At 49.9% G+C, this 17,792-nt stretch overlaps 1 protein-coding gene across 1 annotated transcript in view; it reads left to right on the top strand.

Moving 5' to 3' along the window:
- Positions 1–17,792, top strand: part of Cacng2 (calcium voltage-gated channel auxiliary subunit gamma 2) — a 126,321-nt gene that overhangs the window by 24,946 nt on the left and 83,583 nt on the right. The window lies entirely within an intron of this gene.

Raw genomic sequence — 17,792 nt, 5'->3', positions numbered from 1 at the left:
GATATTGAAAGTGGGCTGGTTCCCTCCAATCGAAAGAGAAGTAGAACGAGGAAGCAGCCTGGGTAAAGGATGAAGCCAGGAGGTTCTGGTCACTTCCTCCCAACTCCATTGATGCGCTGACTCCCCTCATGGACCGTCAGACTTAAAGTAACCTCGCTCGCTCGCTCTTAACCCGGTATCGCGAGGCTGGGCCACAGCAGAGTACTGTTCAGTCTTCAGCACTTAGCCAACCAACCCACATTGGGATTTAGGGAAGTAAAAATTCCAGAACTTTCCATGGCCTTATTTTGCCTAGGATGTCAAGCCTGGGTACAGTCACTCTCCCCTCAGCCCCAGCATATCACCACGTTCATGACCCACTCTCCTCCCTCCAGCTGCCGGCATCATCGCCTGACTTGCAGCCTCAGAACACATTGTGTCGATAAAGCCGAGTAATACATTCATTTTAGGCTTCCAAGCTGGCTTTGTTCAAATCGGCGCAGTCACCGAGCGGCAGTCAGACCACAATACTTAAAATGACACTTAAAAGAAACGGGCTTTTATTAATCATCTCAGCTCCCATTGGCTGCTTGGCTGAATAGAACTCTTCTCCAAGCAGAAAGAGAACGTGCAATTCACAACTTGGCTGGGGTGCTCCACAGAGGCATTGTCAAGTGCACAGACCTGCATTGCCAGTAAATGGTCGTGTGGGGAGGCCTGTGCCTGCCTAGGTTTTCTTCTGGAGATTTCAGCTTCACTTGTAGAACATGTGGGTCAAGTAAGGTTTCTACTGAAACATACCCTCATGGCCCTCAGCTTCCTTGGGGATCCATGTATGGAGCTCTACTGAAATCTAATCAGATCGGGGCATATTGATTCAATCTGCATCTTGGCTTTTAAGAACTGTCTTGATTGACAGTCAACACGGTGATGAATGAATCAACTTGTAATAGGCTTGCATGGTTATGTGGACCACCCCGACCCTAGCAAGATGCTCACCAAGACAGGATAAGGATAGGAAAACCATACCCTTTCCTTCTGGCCTCGGAGAACAGGATGTCGGAAACACCATGCATCCCATGCTTTAGACGGTGTTTGGTGGTGGTCTTGATTTACAGGGATCGATGATGGTTATGTAGATGCTCAGATCAATCCTTTGGCCCTGACTGTTCTTGACTTAGAAGGATCTTGCAGATTCTGCAGACCTTCTCCAGGAAGTGCAGAGTGGGGGCGGTGGGGGGGGCGGGACTAAAAAGGAATCGCTCCCTCTGCGATTCAAATCAAACCTATGTTTCTTCGGTGGAGTTATTTTGAGTCATTCATTATGATTCTCCTCTGAAGCACAGGCCGTTTGATATGGTGAGATGTCAGCACCAAAGGAAGGAAAGCGGACGGCACTGAAGTGATTCTCTTTTTGGTTTCGGGTGGATTTGGTGCCGACAAAAGATTACACACATACACAAGCACACGCCCGTGCATGCACACACAGACACTTCATAGCAGCAGCCACAGAGACAGCTCCATCCAGCCACACAGGGAAATGAGGCCCTTGCCATTTTTTTGCCAGGGCATTCACTAAGATCTGTCCAGCAGATGTTCCCAGGCAGTGAGTGGGGTGCCGGAAATAGTACCGGATATGAAGGCAGAGAATCTGGGCTAGAAGCATTCTGTGTCTTCCACTTCTAAGCATTGTGACCTTGGCCAAGGCTCTTACTCTTTCAGCCTCTGTTTCCTCTTCTGCAAGAGAGAAAAGGTAGGTGATGCCTGTCTCAGTAGCCACCCACAGCTTACAGAGCCCATCCTGCCAGCCAGTGCAGGCCACGCCCCCTGGCAATCCAGGCCCAACATAAATGGCACACCCTGGGACCAGTGCTTCCCAGGATAGTCCTAGCAGTGCAGGGCTAAAATAGGAGTCTGCTAGGGCTTCAGAGGAATGGCTTAGCCTCTCAGAGCCTAATGTCACTCATTTGCAAAATGAACGATATTGCCATTTTAATCAGAGCCTCAGTGGCGATATCTACTTAGGAGGAACAGCTGGCTTGGTACTAGATTGCATGTAACAGGTGGCAGACGCTACTCTCCTAAACAGGGGTCCTTAGTCCCAACCAGAGCAGTCTCTTTGGCCAGCACTAAGTTCAGGTTGACCATAGACAGTAATAAGGAAGGGTAGAGTGTGTGTGGTCAGAGTTCTAGGAATGGCAAGACCATGTGTCTGTGAAAACTCACACCAAGGAACAGGGAGAGCTGTCTGCTGGTGCTTGCCTCGAAAGCGTGAGGACCTGAGTTCAGTCCCCAGAGCCTTAGAACCAAGCATGATGGCACATACTTGTAGTCCCAGCACTGGGGAGGCAGAGAGAGGCGGATCTCTGAGACTCACTAGGCATCCAGCCTGGCATGCTTGGAAAGCTCTAGACTAGTGAGAGGTCCTGCCTCAAAATTTAAGCAATGGGTGGTGTCTGAGGAATAACACTAAAATCGTCCTTCGGCCTTCACACACATGTGCACAGCACACACACACACACACACACACACACACACACACACACACACACACACACACATACACCTCACATTAGGACAGCCTATGGGCAGCCTTCTTAAGAGAGAGAGTATATAGGAGCCTACTCTTTGAAGGTTGAGATGAGAATCCGCCATGGCCTCAGGTGTCTCCCAAGCCAAGAGAACACCAACTTTTAGAGCACAAACCTTCTCCTCTGTTGCCCCTACAGTGAATGGCAGGACCGACCATCCTGCCCTCACTGGCCCCGAGTGACGGCTAGTTGCTACACACACACGGTGCTGTGGATATCTGTATGCTGTGAAGGCGTGGATTGGAAATCTTCTAGTTACAACATGGAGCTTTTGCAGTCCATAGGAAGAGTAGGCATTCCATCAGCCCTACTGTTAGGGATAAAAAGAGTAGTCAATCCAGCCTCTCTTTTCTCCCTCCTTCTTGTTCTCAAACATCCGCTTGTGGAAACAATCAGGGTCAGGAGCATCAAGCTCCGAAAACAAGGGAACTGGCTGCAGGCAGGAGTGAGTCACAGTTTGAGGAAGCTGAGAGCTGGGCCCTTTGGGGCTCACACACAGCTCAGATGGGCCAGGTCTTCAACCGGCAGGATGAATTTAGTGAAATTCAGTCTAGCCTAGCAGGCCTCATGGCGTCTGATAAGATGTAACTCCTGCATCCAATTTCCATATGGTGAGATGCTCCATCCCGGAAGTTAACACATGAGGGTCATGTGACTCATAGGATGAAATTTACCCTGACCCCTTGACCCTAAAAGTTGATCATAGTCTCTGTGTTGGGTAGATAAGAATCAGGACGGCTATCTTTTGAATGATTGACCACCTCATAAGCCACCTGACCATCCTCTCTCCAACCCTGAGAATAAAAAAGGCTCAGAATTGCTTAGACGTCCTACACTATCATAAATGACCCTCAAAGTAGCCCTTGGAAGCAGATTCAAGACAGAATTTCACTGTGAAGCTCTGACTGTCCTGGGACTCACTCTGTAGCCCAGGCTGGCCTCGAACTCTGAGATCCACCTACCTCTGCTTCCCGAGTGCTGGGATTAAAAGCATGCACCGCCACCATGCAGCTCAAGAATAATTTTATAATGAAGAAACTGAGACTCAGAGAGATCAATTCACTTGGTCAAAGACACACAGCCAAGTAACAGAGAGCAGGGACTGAGATGTTGGTCATCGCTCACTCTGGCTCCCATCTCCCCCCTCCCTGTAGTATAGAACAGAAGGCAGGAACCTCCATCTCAGGAAGCATACTGCCTGTGTCCAACCCAGTTCTTTTGGCGGTCTATATTAGGTCTCAGTTTCCCTGTCTGCAAAATGAGGCTTTCATACAATCCTCTTTGTGGGCATGGTTTTAGGATTACATTCGTTCAGCTACAGTCTACGCTATGAAGCGGGAGCTGGGTGAGGTCAGTCATTTTCCCATGGTCACTCCTCCCAGATGGCCACCCCTCTCCCTGCTCAGAAGCCAGTTTGGATCTGAGATCACCACGTGGTACCGTCAGCCAAGACCAAGGTCATCCCGCAGGGGGGAGAGCTACATAGAGTACAGAGGTCTAGGGCCAAGCATGGGTCATTCTGAGGTTAGAGAATGGACAGCTATCCTGGGCCCATCCATAATCACATGCAACAGTGAGATACACAAAGGCTAGGTGACCAGGTGGCCTTGTCCTTCCTCACTCAAGGATGCTTTCCTAGTTTCTGAAGTCAGCTCTCCAACAGGCCGGGGTACTGTGACGCTCAAAGTGACTGGTGGGTTGTTCTGTAAACTTGCAGAGGAATCAGGATGGAGGTTACAACCTCTGGTGAAGAAGGCGGACACACTCCTCCCTACCCTGCGGTCGCCTTCCTTCCTGCAGCAGGAGGGTGGGGGCTCTCCTTTGCTCTTGAGGCCAATCCCCCCCCATGATGCAAGTGGCTCTACCCTTGGCTTCTCTCTGCCGATCCCTCCCCCGCCCCCCGTTTACCCTTCCGCCGGGATGGTCCCTCATTCGTTGAACATACCCATTCCACAGCATTGAGGGATCTGTGAGGGAGAGCAACAAGCATATTCTGTGAGATGTTCTCTTTGTGGGCAGGCTTCTGTCGACATAAAGGTTTTAAGGACAGTTCTGACATTGTTAATGTTCAGAGGGTTCGATTTCCAGTCTTTTCCATCTTCTCTAGTCCTGGCTACCCACTCAGCTATATCAATCACCTCTTCCCTTCTCTTGAACCCCTCCCCACTCCCTCCCTGCCCTGTTGTCTGGGAGAGTCTGTAGTTTACCCCATACATGTTTCAAATATCCTACCTCAGAAGAATCCCTGTGCTTAGGAACTGAAACCAAATCCTGGATATCATCCTGAGCCTGAGAAGTGAAGCTTTCACACCTTGGATTTGTTTTCTAATCCTCAATGTGCACACATTAGCAGGGTCCAATAGAAGACCAGGGTTCAGCAAGTGTGGGTAAAGCATCACTGTGAGGAACCCCCACACCTCCAAGAAAGTCCTTGCCAGGCACACTGGCACACGCTTTTAATCCCAGCACTCAGGAGGCAGAGGCAGAGGCAGGCAGATCTCTGTGAGTTTGAGGTCAGCCTGGTCTACAGAGTGAGTTCCAGACCAGACTGGGCTACACAGTGGGATGCTGTCTCAGGAGAGGAGAGGAGAGGGGAGGGGAGGGAGGGGAGGGAGGGGAGGGGAGGGAGGAGAGAGACACACAGAGAGAGGACTGACAGTACAGAGACTGGAGAATGACTAACAGTGTGAGCCGAGGCCTGTGCTCACCTGCTCTCTCTTGCCCTGAGTCTGAGGAAATGATTCACTCTCTAAGAATGTGCCACGCTTCTGTCACTTGTCACTTGTGTCTGCCTTTCATTTCTCCTCTTTGATGCCTTTTGTTGAAGTTGTCACCGACATGTCCCTGTCCACCTTCAGTCCCATTTCTAACCTCTCGGCCCCATGAGCGAACCGTTCCTCTCCTCTCTTCAAAAGGGCAGGTCACTTTGTCCTGTATCAGAAGGCCTGGGAGAAGCTGGGTCTCCCTTTGATAGCAGACCACCTGGGTCCTTGGGAGGCCTGTGAAATTGATGGAACCTTATCTTAGAGACGGAGGAGGCCAGGCTCCCTGCAGACACTATGGCCAGGCATGCAACTTAGAACTCAGCTGCCTCCGTGTGTCCCGGGAAACAAGGTCGGCTCTAGCCTTGGGACAACAGGAAGGTTCTGAGCAGCCCTCAAACCTCCTGTTGGTTGGTGCTCTGCGGAAGATCACACTCGGGCTTGGGCAGTGGCTCAGCGGTCAGGTGCTTACTGTGCAAGCATGGAAACTTCTCACTCCACATCCCATGTAAAAGCCAAGCGTGGCAGAATGTTCCTGTAACCCCAGTTCTGGTGGTGGCACAGGCAGAGACTGACTGACCTCAGGGGCTTGCCAGCCAGTCAGTCTAGCAGAAATGGCCAGTTCCAAATTGAGTGAGAGACCCCCCCCCCCCCCCGTCTCAATAAAAAATAAGGTGGAAGGGCCAGTGAGAAGGCTCAGAGTGTAAGGCACTTTACCACCAAGTCTGACAACCTCAATGATCCCCAGTCCCCACATGACAGAAGGCGAAAACAGATTCCTGAAAGTCCATGCACACTGTGAGACACACACACACACACACACACACACACACACACACACACACGCGCACACACACACACACACACACACACACACACACACTGTAATGTAAATTTTAAAAAGAAGTAAAATGGAAAGCAATAGAAGAAGACATCTAACAATGGCCTCTACACCTACACCACCCTAACCCCACACCCCACAAATGATGAGAGAGGGAGCGTAGACTTGCCTGAAGACATTGGGGAGATGGGTTTGAGCCTCACTCTGATGCACAGTGAACGTCTGAGCCTGTAATCACCCGTCAGTCACAGCCTCCATCAACCAGGTGCCACTTGGAAGCCATAGGCCTGGCAAAGGGCTATGAATTATTTAAACCAATCAGTTGTCAATGAGGGGAACCATTCTGGGGTCAAATCCAAGGGGAATGCAGAGTGGCATTTTTCAGCCTACTCAGAGATTGTCAGATTAATTTTTACTTATTTATTTCTGACCTTACAGAAAACGTATTACCACAAGGTCAAAACATTTCTCTCCATATATAATTTTAGAACTTCAGAAATAGAGAGACAGAAACTAGTTGGGTAAAGAGCATAGATGTGGGCCTGGCCTGTAATTCTGGCTGCCCCGGCTGCCCTACAGGCAGATAACTTAAACGCTAGCGTTAAGAGTTTACCAGGGTCCCCTTGGAGCAGCAGGCAAGGGGAGCTGCTCTGATTGGTTATTCAGGTAGCAAAGCACAGGTAAGGGACCAAAGCCCCTCTATCCTGTTACCAAGAGAGTCGTTTTCTCTGTATGCATCTCTCCTTCCCTCCCTCCCTCCCTCCCTCCCTTCCTTCCTCCCTCCCTCCCCCCCTCCCTCCTCCCTCCCCTACCTATCTCTTCCTTTTTCTTTCCTTCTCTATCTTTATCTCCATGGTCTCACTGTATAGCCCAGGCCAGCCTGAAATTTCCTATGTAGCTCAGGCTGGCCTCAAACTTCCAGTAATCCTCTTTTCTCTGCTTCTGAGTGCTGGGATTCCAGGCATGCACCACCAAACCCAGTTTGGAAATCTTTTCCCTAACAGCCCAGTGACACTATCATTCTCTAAAGACAATAGCTCTTAAAAAGCTCCCCAAAGTCTCCAGCTCGGAGGATGTAGTGGTGATGTCGATACTTAGATTCTGCTGTGTTAGGAACTGGCACTGTCATTGGTTGAGTCGGGAGTGGGACTGGCAAGTCTTGGGTTTTGAAGGATGGCTCGGACTGGCCTTGCTGGGACAGGCCTGTAATCCCAGCTACTCGGGAGGCTAAAGCAGGAAAACGATGCGCTTTCGAGGCACTTGTCTGGGCGGCTTAGTGAGACCCTGCCTCAAAACAAAGAGTGGGGTTTGGTTTTGGTTTTGAAGGCACAGGCTGGCTGTGGAGACAGCTCAGTGTGCACAAGAACTTTGGGCACAAGCGTGAGGACCTGAGTTCAAATCCCCAGAACCTATGTAAAGAGCCAGGTATGGCTGGCCACATGTACCAGGAACCCCAGCATGGTGACAGTTGGAGATCAGAACACTGATGGGACTTACTGACCACCAGCCTAGTGGGAAATTGGTGAGCTCTAGGTTCGGTGAGAGACCCTGTCTCAAGTGGCTAAGACAAAGAGCGGGAGAAGGGGACAGCCAACATTCCCATATGTCCTCCACATATGTGTGCACACCTGCAAAACACACACACACACACACACACACACACACACACACACACACACACACGAGGCTCAATGGTAGAGTGCCTGGGTAGTGTGCAACTCTAGGTTTAATCCCAACACCCATAGCCCCCAAAAAGATGAACTGGGCTTGGGAAATGAGGCAGTAGGCAGAGCACTGAACCCTGGATGCTGTCTCTATCATAGCCCCAAATATAAAAGGATAGACTCTCTCTGGTCTACCTGGGCCACACACACAGATGTGCAATTTTATCAGTGAAGTGGGGACCCCTACCTGACTTCTCTTTAATTCTCTTTCATGGTTGCTGCCCTGCCAGCATCCAGGGTTGGCCACAGGATCTGGTGCATGATGGATGGCTAATGAATTTTGCTGTGAGTGGTCTGAGTGAATGAAGGCTGTAAAGAGGTGCTTACAGTTAGATAAACAGTCTGTAGACGCTCCGTCAGGAAGACTTGATCTCTACTCCAAACATGTTGTCTAAATATGGGAAGAAAGCAATCTCATGAACGCACATGCCACACATAATACACCCCTGCGCGCACGCGCACGCACACACACACACACACACACACACACACACACACACACTACAGAGCACACAACCATTGGGCAGCCAGCCAAACATTAAATCAGGTGGTTAGAGTTATTTTTTTGTTTTTCGAGACAGGGTCTCATTACATACCCCTGACTGTCCTGGAACTCACTCTGTAGCCCAGGCTGGCCTCAAACTCAGTGATTCACCTGCCTCTGCCTCCCAAGTGCTGGGGTTAAAGGTGTGCACCACCACAGCTCAGCATAGTTAGGGCTCTTGAGTGCAAAATCAAAGAGAATTTTCTGGCATAGTCTAGACCTCAACCACATCATCAAGGGATAAACCTGAACCCATCTGGGGGAGAGAGGGGAGAATGGTGTTTAATTTTATATATTAACTGAGCTAAGGGATACCCACATCACTGATACAACTGCATCTGTGTGTGTGAGTGTATGTGTATGTGAGTGTGGGTGTATGTGAGTGTATGTGTATGTAAGTGTGTGTGAATGTGTATATGTGAGTGTGGGTGTGTGAGTGTATATATTTTGTGTGAATGTGATTGTATGTAAGTGTGTGTGTGTGTGTGTGTGTGTGTTTCTAGAAGAGATTAGTATTTGAATGACTGGACTCAGGTTTATCAATGTGAGCGGGCACCATCCACCAACTACAGATGGACCAAATAGGAAGCAAAGGCTATGAAGTGGAGTTGTTCCCTTGCCCTCCTGGGTGTAGTGGGCACACCCACTGTTCTGGTTTCACTCTGTTGCTGGAACAAAGACTTTGGCCAAAAGCAGCTACAGGGAAGACAGAGTTTACCTAGCTTATATTTCCAGGCCACCGTCTGTGGTTGAGGGAAGTCAGGGAACCACGAGGAGCCCTGCTTGCTGGCTTGCTCAAAGACCTCATCCTCAGCCAGCTCTCTTCCTTCTTTAAGATTGATTTGAAGATTTATACTTTATGGATTTAGGTGCTTTGCCTGTGTGTATCTGTGCACTACATGTGTGCCTGGCACCCACAGAGGCCAGCGAAGACATCAGAAACTGTAGTTCCAGACAGTTGTTAGCCTACATGTGGGTGCTGGGAACTGAACCCCGGCCCTCTGCAAAGTGCTTTTAACCACTGAGCCATCTCTCCAGCCCAGAATCACCGGCCCAGGGTGGTACATCCCACAGTGATCTGACACTCCTACATCAGTTAACATTCAAGATGCACCCCACAGACATGCTCACAAGCCAGTCTGATCTAGGCAGTTCACCACCTGAGGCTCTCCTAGATGACTCTGAGCTGTGCCAAGTTGGCAGTTCCAGCTAACCAGGCCATTCCCCTTCTCCTTGGACACAGGTGCTGCTGTGACTTGGGTCTTTGGACTCAGAACAAGGCTTAGGCCACTAGTCCTTTAAACTCAGACCCAGCTGTACCCCTGACATTTCTGGTTCTGCCATGCCAACTGTGCCCATGAGAAGGGATAGATGAAGATTTTTCAACCTACCCAATTTCTCTCCTCCCCACCCCCCACCCTCCGCCCTTCCCCTCCCTCCCTCTCTCCTCCTGCCCTCTCTCCATCCCATTGGTTCTGTTTCTCTCAAGAACCCTAACACAGCTGAGTGGGTGTGCAGGAGGATGCCCCGTCCTTACACCACCTGGGAGCTTGGGCTTGTCCTGGAAATCCACCCTCTGAGCATGCCCAGGATGAGGCAGCCATCGGAGAGTGAGGGACTAGGTAGGGGGGCAGGGAGAGGGGGCAGGGAGAGGGGCCTATAGCTACAGAAGCAGTAGGCCTGGTGCCCTCCCCTCTGAGCTGGGGCACTAGTATGACCCGCCTCAGAAGCTGTGGGGAGATCTGAGGAGTGCATGTGGGTTAAAGGCTCAGAACAGCATGCGCGCACGAGGCGAGGGCAAGGCAGGCTTTCTGTTTGATGGTGGTTTAATATCCTGAAGGAGCTTGAGCTGAGAAGTAACAGCATGGATGAACTGTTTCAGGAAGCCAAGTCTAGCAGAGCAAAAAACCAAGATAATTACCAGATATTTAGGCCAGAAGAGAACTGATTAGCATAGCTCTGTAAGGCACACTCAGCAACACCCAGTGACCTGATTTCTCAAAGGAGAAACACAAACCTTTGCTCCATCCCTCCTGCTCCAGAGGCAAGAAGGCAGGCTGGAGTGGCTGCCCCTGGCTATCTGTCTAAGGGCCTCCGCCCAGGAGAGAAGCAGCACCCCCCCCCCGGGGTTGGACTAGGACGTGCTTTATTACAACTTGGGAGACATGAGAGCTCCTCAGGCCAGTGTGTTCTTGTTTTCTTTTGGTTTTATTTAAGAGGTAGGATATTTCTAGATTGCCCAGGCTTGCTTCAAACTCCCAAGCTCACGCCATTCCTCCTACCACAGTAGCTGAGACAGTAAGTATGTACCACCATGCCCAGCAAATGTTCTCCTTTTCTGAAGCCAAAGTCATCAGGCAGCCACCAACTTAGACTTCGTGCCAATCATCCAGTTGGCCTGGGAGGGGGTTACAAAGGCTTGGGCATGAGCCATCACTATCCAAAGGGGTCAGATCAGTCATGGAGATTGCTCAGAGTGATAAAGTGAGGAGGAGGTAGGGTCATACTCTAGCAAGGGGCTGTATGGTGGTACTAATGAAGGAGTAGGAGATCTAGAGCCCACCAAGACTTGAAAGGAGCTCTCCAAGGTAAGAGTGAGTCTTCAGTGTGACTCCATGTTGAATCTGGGCCTGGGACAGGAAGGTGGTTTCAGGGGAAGAAGCACAGCAGTGCCCAGAGGTTGAAGAGCCATGGACACTGGGTCCATCAGGAGCACAGAGTGTGATGGGAGGGAGCCAGGACGCAGAAGGGAAGCAGGCCAATGATGGCCTTGAGAGCCAGGCTACAAGTGTGGTTTCCTCTGAGGGCAAGGAAGAGCCTCCACCCACACACATTTGGGGAAAGGTTCTCAATTTTTTATAGTGATAAAATGCATATGACATAGAATTTGCCACCTCAATCATTTTTTGAGAAATGGCCAGTGTTGAGATTCATTCAATGGTGTTAAATATGGTCCGTGGTGTGGGATACCATCAGTGGTGTAAGATATCCTCAGTGGTGTGGGATACCATCAGTGGTGTGAGATACCATCAGTGGAGTGAAATATGGTCAGTTGTGTAGATACCATCAATGATGTGAGATATCCTCAGTGGTGTGAGATATTCTCAGTGGTATGAAATACCATCAGTGGTGTAGATATCATCAATGATGTGAGATATGGTCAGTGGTGTGAAATATCCTCAGTGGTATGAGATGCCATCAGTGGTGTAGATTCCATCAGTGGTGTGAGATATGGTCAGTGGTGTGAGATATGGTCAGTGGTGTAGATACCATCAGTGGTGTGAGATATCCTCAGTGGTGTGGGATACTATCAGTGGTGTGGGATACCATCAGTGGTGTGGGATACTATCAGTGGTGTGAGATATCATCAATGGTGTGAAATATGGTCAGTGGTGTAGATACCATCAATGATGTGAGATATGGTCAGTGGTGTGAGATACGGTCAGTGGTGTGAGATATCCTCAGTGGTATGAGATACCACCGGTGGTGTAGATACCATCAATGATGTGAGATATGGTCAGTGGTGTGAGATATCCTCAGTGGTGTGACATACCATCAGTGGTGTGAGATATGGTCAGTGGTGTGAGATACCATCAATGGTATTAAATGTGACCAGTACTATCAGATATGGTCATGTGCAACCATCTCTACCATCCACCTCTGGAATGCTTACTATTATAAAGCCGAAACTCTGTGCCCATTAAACACTAGTTCCACATTCCTCTCTTCTCCAATCTTTGACACCCCATTCTATTTTCTGTCTCTAAAGTTTTGACTATTTTAGGGATCTCATATATCACATGGCATTCATTTTTTTGGATTATGCTAGTTTGTGCTACAGGTTCTAAACCTTGGTGTCATCCCAATACCTCATGGTGGTCCCTGTGGAAGAATTTTCTGTTTTCAGGCTGAATAATATTCCATAAGATGGATACACTACATACACCACCAAGGGTCACATGGAGGACTTTGGGTCTTCAGCTGTAAACAAGAATGTGCAGACAGCTCTCACCCCTTCAGCTCTTTTGTCTGTGTGCCCAAAGTGCAACTGCTGAGTTGTGTGGTCATTCTATTCTTAAGTTTAGAGGGACACCCATACCATTTCCACACTGGTTGCACCATTTAATTAAATCTTACCCACAGTGTGCAGCGTTCCAGTTTCTCCACCTCCACCAACACTCTTTACTCAGGCTCTTAAAAGCAGCCACACTAATGGGTGATGTGTCTTCTCAGTGTGAGTTAGACTCACAGCCCCTGGGGTTAGAGACACAGAGCATTGCCGTGTGTGTGTGTGTGTGTGTGTGTGTGTGTGTGTATGCATTCATGTGTGCATGTACTATGTATATATATATATATATATATATGTGTGTGTGTGTGTGTGTGTTTGCCCATGTGTGTATGTATGTGTGTACATGTATACATATACATAGATGTTTGTATGTGTATATATGTATGCATATGTGTGTGCTTGTGTGTACATGTGCAACTATGTGTGTGCCTTTACACATGTATGCATGTACATATTTATGTATGTATGTGTGCATGTAAGTGTCTTGGCATATGCACATGTAATTGTATATGTGTGTACACGTGTGTGCATGTGTGTACATGAGCAAATGCATGTATGAACATGTTCATTCATGTACATTGTGTGCATATGTGGGCATGTATGTGTGTGCAGGTGTGCCTGCATGGATGTGTATGTATGTAGAGATATTTGTGAGTGTGGGTACATGTATGTGTGTGCATGTGTCATATGCATGTATATGTGTGCATGCATGAGCATGTGTGTGTTTACTCATGGAATTTAAAAAGGAAGTATCATGAGAAGGCCTACAGTGATGACAAGCTAGTGTGTGACAGAGAGGGAGTGTTTGCCTAACAGGCTCGAGGCCCTGGGCTTGTTCCTCAGCACTGGAAACATTGAATGCAGTAAAGACAGCAGCTCTCATCTGTTGAACATACCAGCGACCGTGCGAGCTCTGTGTGCACTGGCTCATTAGCCATCATCAAAGCCCTGTGAGCCTGGTGTGGCTTTGTTCCTTGCTTAGAGATGAGGACATGGATGTCCAGTACAGTTAGCCACTGACCCAGCTCAGGAGTGGGCTGACGGGACCTCTAACCTAGGCAGAGCCTAACCGAGGCCGAGCCTAACACTAATTGTGGGCTCTACTGTGCTAGCAATGTCCTCCGGCTGCCTGAAAGGTAGATATTGGGAGGGAAGCAGAGGACTTGGAGAAGAGTGAGGAGTTACGGGAAATAAACCTGAGTGGCCACGCACATGCCCCAGCCACCTGCCATCCCCACCTTCCTTCCATGTCCTGATGTCCTCCTGGAAGGGCCCTCTGCCCCCATCAGCTCCCAGATACCCACCTGACCTTCTGAGGGTCCTGCCTCAGTGCCATCGGAGCTAAGTGTCAATCAGAAACTCTGTTTCCAGGTCTATTCTCTCTACACTTCCGCTTTAAACGTGTGCCCCCTCCCTACTAAAATTCCTGCCTTGACATTTTCCTTTCTTGCTCTGTAAACATTAGGAGCGGGTGCCGATAAGAGACGGTCCCCTTTATTCTACGCCAGTCTAGCAGATGTAATCAAATTAGGCAAGGCCTTTGGTGAGCACACTCCAGCTGCCTCCTCCTTCCTCCCCCGCCAGCCCTCCCAGATCAGGTCTGTCAGGAGGCTTTATAGAGAGTCAGAAGCCAGCCTGGAACAGAAGTTAAATCCTGGTCAGTCCACAACCCGGTGGGAGACCTGGATGGGCTGATCTCTCTGAAGCTGTGTGTGATCTGTGCCCAGCAGGGAGAGGGCATGCAACATCCACAGCACCAGAATTAACATTGCATTCTGATGTGACTTTGGTGACATTAACCTTGTCCAGGGCCTGGCACCCAGAGAAACACCACGTAGGGGATCAATAAACACTTTTCAATGAATGAATGTTGGGATGGATGAATGAAGGCACACATCTCTATTTCTTGGCCTCTTAGGTGTGTGTGACCCTGACCCTCCTTCCTCACTCTCCCCGCCCCTCCCCACTCCGTCTTACTCTGCCAGCTATGGCGCATGAGGCCATTGGAATGAGGCCTGAAAAATATCAAGCTCCAGATTTTTCCAGCCACTCTCAAGCCATGCCTAGTACGAAGAGGATGGGCAAGTGGGAAGAAGCTTTTAGTTTTAGCCAGCCAGGCGGGACAGAAGAGAGCTGAGACACCCGGGAACCAATGAGCGCAGGAGCTGGCATTCCTTAATGAACTCAGGTGTGGCCCTGTAGGCAGAACGTGTGCCTGTTCTGGCCACTGACAGCCTGGTTCCTGCTGAACCTCTTCAGGGCATTGGTGCCCTTGGTTAGAAGCCGGGTCACGTGACTGGGCCCTGTGTCCTGGATTCCCTTGTCTTCCAGCCCCCTCCAGATGGGAGCCAGCTTAGGACTACCTTGTTCTTGCCCAGGACACAGCAGGTCCCCATGACGCGGCCCTGCTCGACTCTGAACAGTACCAGGCAGTGATCTGAGGCGCCCGGGGACACTGAGGACTGGGAGCCATGCGAGCTCTTTGGATGTCTGCTTCCCACAGCTTGCAGGAGAGGCCCCCTCGAGACACATTAATAAAGATTAAAGGTCTCTCTTGTCCCTGTGATCTTTGCCGTGTCAAAGGGAAGACTCGCTCTTCCATCCTTCTCTCTACCGTTTATTAATATTACAGAGTTTGCTCTAGAAAGGAAAAGCTTCAGGTACCCGGAGGAGATGGTGCTGGGAGTGCTGTCACTTCCGTATCATCTTATCAGCTTGTTCCGAGCCCTTCACACAGCAGTCACCAGAAATGCACTGTCCCAGAGTGGGGGAGGAGGGGGGGGCTCTTTCCTGTAAAGTACAAATAACTCAAAGGCTGTTCAGCCTAGGAGCCTTGGAGTCATCTTGGTTCACAGGGCAGTGTGGTCTAATTGTCAGTGTGATCGGGGAAAGGGACCTGCCTGCCCTCACTGTGTCCACTGAGCATGCTGTCCACGGCAGTTGATGGATCGGGCACATGACGCGATGGGTAGGACTCCCTCTCCCATGGCTTTTGCTCCCAGTGAAATGGGGGGTGGGGCGGTAATGAGTTCTGGAGATAGGAATCTGGGGTCCTTGTGTGCCCCAGCTTTTCTTCTTTCCCTTTCAACTGTAATTGTTCTAGCAATGCATTATGAGTGCTCAGGATCTGCTCAGCCACTCTCATTGGCTTCCCTAGACGGCGCAGGGCCCTGGGGACACAGAGCTAAGTACATCAAGGTCCACTAAAACAGAAATGCATAACCGATGCCTGAGGGAGCAGCAGAAAGCTTAGGACTTATCTGGGTTTGAATTCTGGCTCTCTAAGTGTGGGAATTGTCTGCAGAGGACTCAGCCCAGTGCCCGGGACACAGACATGCAGTCACCTTCTCCATGCTGCTGACCGGGGTAAACGTCAGGTACCAGGGTGCCAGGCCAGAGGGTGTCAGGAGGGAAGACATCCTGGAGGAGGAGGAGAAAATCAGTCTGGCAAGTTTGGAGATTGAGTTGGATGAGTGAGGTATCAGCCGGGGAAGGAAGCAGGAGTTGGGGCGGGGAGTGACTGAATGAGAGAATGAATATATGAATGAAGCCCAGCCTCACAAATAACTCCATTAGCCCCATTCTCCAGAAGAAGAAACTGAGGCTTGGACAAATTAAGAATATTGCCAAGATCCCAAAGTATCAGGGTGGAAACACAACTAGGATCTATTCAGTGTGTGCCCAGACTCATCAGGCTGCCTGACCTTTAACCTCAAAGGTTTTCTCATGTGACAGGATCTGAACCAGGTCCCCTCACAGCCATGGAACTGTAAGCTTCAGGTGTCTCTTTCATGTGTTGGCAAGCAGTAGATTCAGCTACAAATCTCTGCCATCTGCCTGGGAAGCTATGCTCCATGACAAAGCAAGCCTATGATAAGACACGAGAGATGAACAGGGGTGTCCTCCACAGCCCCTGGAAGCCCACAGTGCCTCCTCCTGAAACCTTTGAAGAAGGCTTAGTGATCAGCCCCATTCACAGGCAGGACACCAGCCCCGAGGATGACTGATGTGTTCCGAGGCACTCTGCTTAGATGTGGCAGAGGTGGGCAGCCAGTCCTACCCCTCCTCCTTTTTGCCAGCTGGGTAGATAACAGGCCTCCATCTCAAACATGGCCTCAGGAACCCGGTGTTAGCCTGCAGGAGGGATAAGAGGGTTACATCAAGGTTAGGAAGGCCTCCAGAACCACACAGACATCTGCCCCCGGCCCATGCCATTTCATGGCCCTGATGGAGGCACACAGAACACATGATTGTTTGAAAGACCCCCTCTTTCAAGCACCAGGGGGCTGATGTCACAGAAACAAGAACAGTGGTATAGGAATGTATAGCCTGTATATATCCAAACACAAACACACATCCCCAAGCAGCAGCCATCACATGTTTGTCCATCAAAGGCTCACAAGGCACCATGCCCTGTGCCAGGCACCTAGAGTCCACCTCATCCAGTCCCCCGATCGCCCTGTGTCCATATCACTTTTGTGTCCTAGCTGGGAAAACTGAGGCCAGAGAAAACGAGTCATTTAACCCAAGACAAACAGTTCCTAAGAAACTGGACTGGGCTGGAGAGATGGTTCAGCAGTTAAGAGCACATACTGTTCCTTCAGGGGACCCAAGTTCAATTGCCAGCACCCACACTGAGTGTTTCACAACCACCTGTATCTCCAGCTCCAGAGGATCCAGCACCCTCTTCTGGGCTCTCTAGCCACCTGCACTCATATAGGTGCATTCACACACACACACACACACACACACACACACACACACACACACAAGACTAAGAATTAAAAAGAAATATTTTTTATTAAAGGAAAGAAAGTAGACCCTCAAAGCTTAAGAAACTACCTAAGAGTGGGAACGGAGTGGGTGGTAATTCAGGGGTTCCCAGGCAGCTCCCCTCTATGCTTGTTCATCAGCCCATGCCTGCCAACCCTAGACATACCCAACCATGGAGCACCCTGGGAGCAAACACATTAGTGAGCAAGCTGGTCTCATGGCACTTCTGCTGGGCTGGTCAGACAGACAGACAGACAGACAGACACACACACACACACACACACACACACACGCACGCACGCACGCACGCACGCACGCACATATGCACGCACGCACACACACATGAGTTGTCCTCTCTCACCTAGGCAAGGAGGGCCCAGGCTGGCAGAGAAAGGAGGCCATTGAGCTGAAAGTAGCAACATCTTTGCTTGTGTAGGGGACACGGCTCCATGTGCTCAATTCCGCTTGAATCACGCTGGCAAGAGTTCCAGGAGCAGCATGGAGTTTCC

The sequence above is a fragment of the Peromyscus leucopus genome, chromosome 20, assembly GCF_004664715.2.
Source record: "Peromyscus leucopus breed LL Stock chromosome 20, UCI_PerLeu_2.1, whole genome shotgun sequence".
NCBI classification, from domain to species: Eukaryota; Metazoa; Chordata; class Mammalia; order Rodentia; family Cricetidae; genus Peromyscus; species Peromyscus leucopus.
Note: the sequence above shows the minus strand (reverse complement) of the source record. Positions and strands in the feature narration are given on the sequence as shown.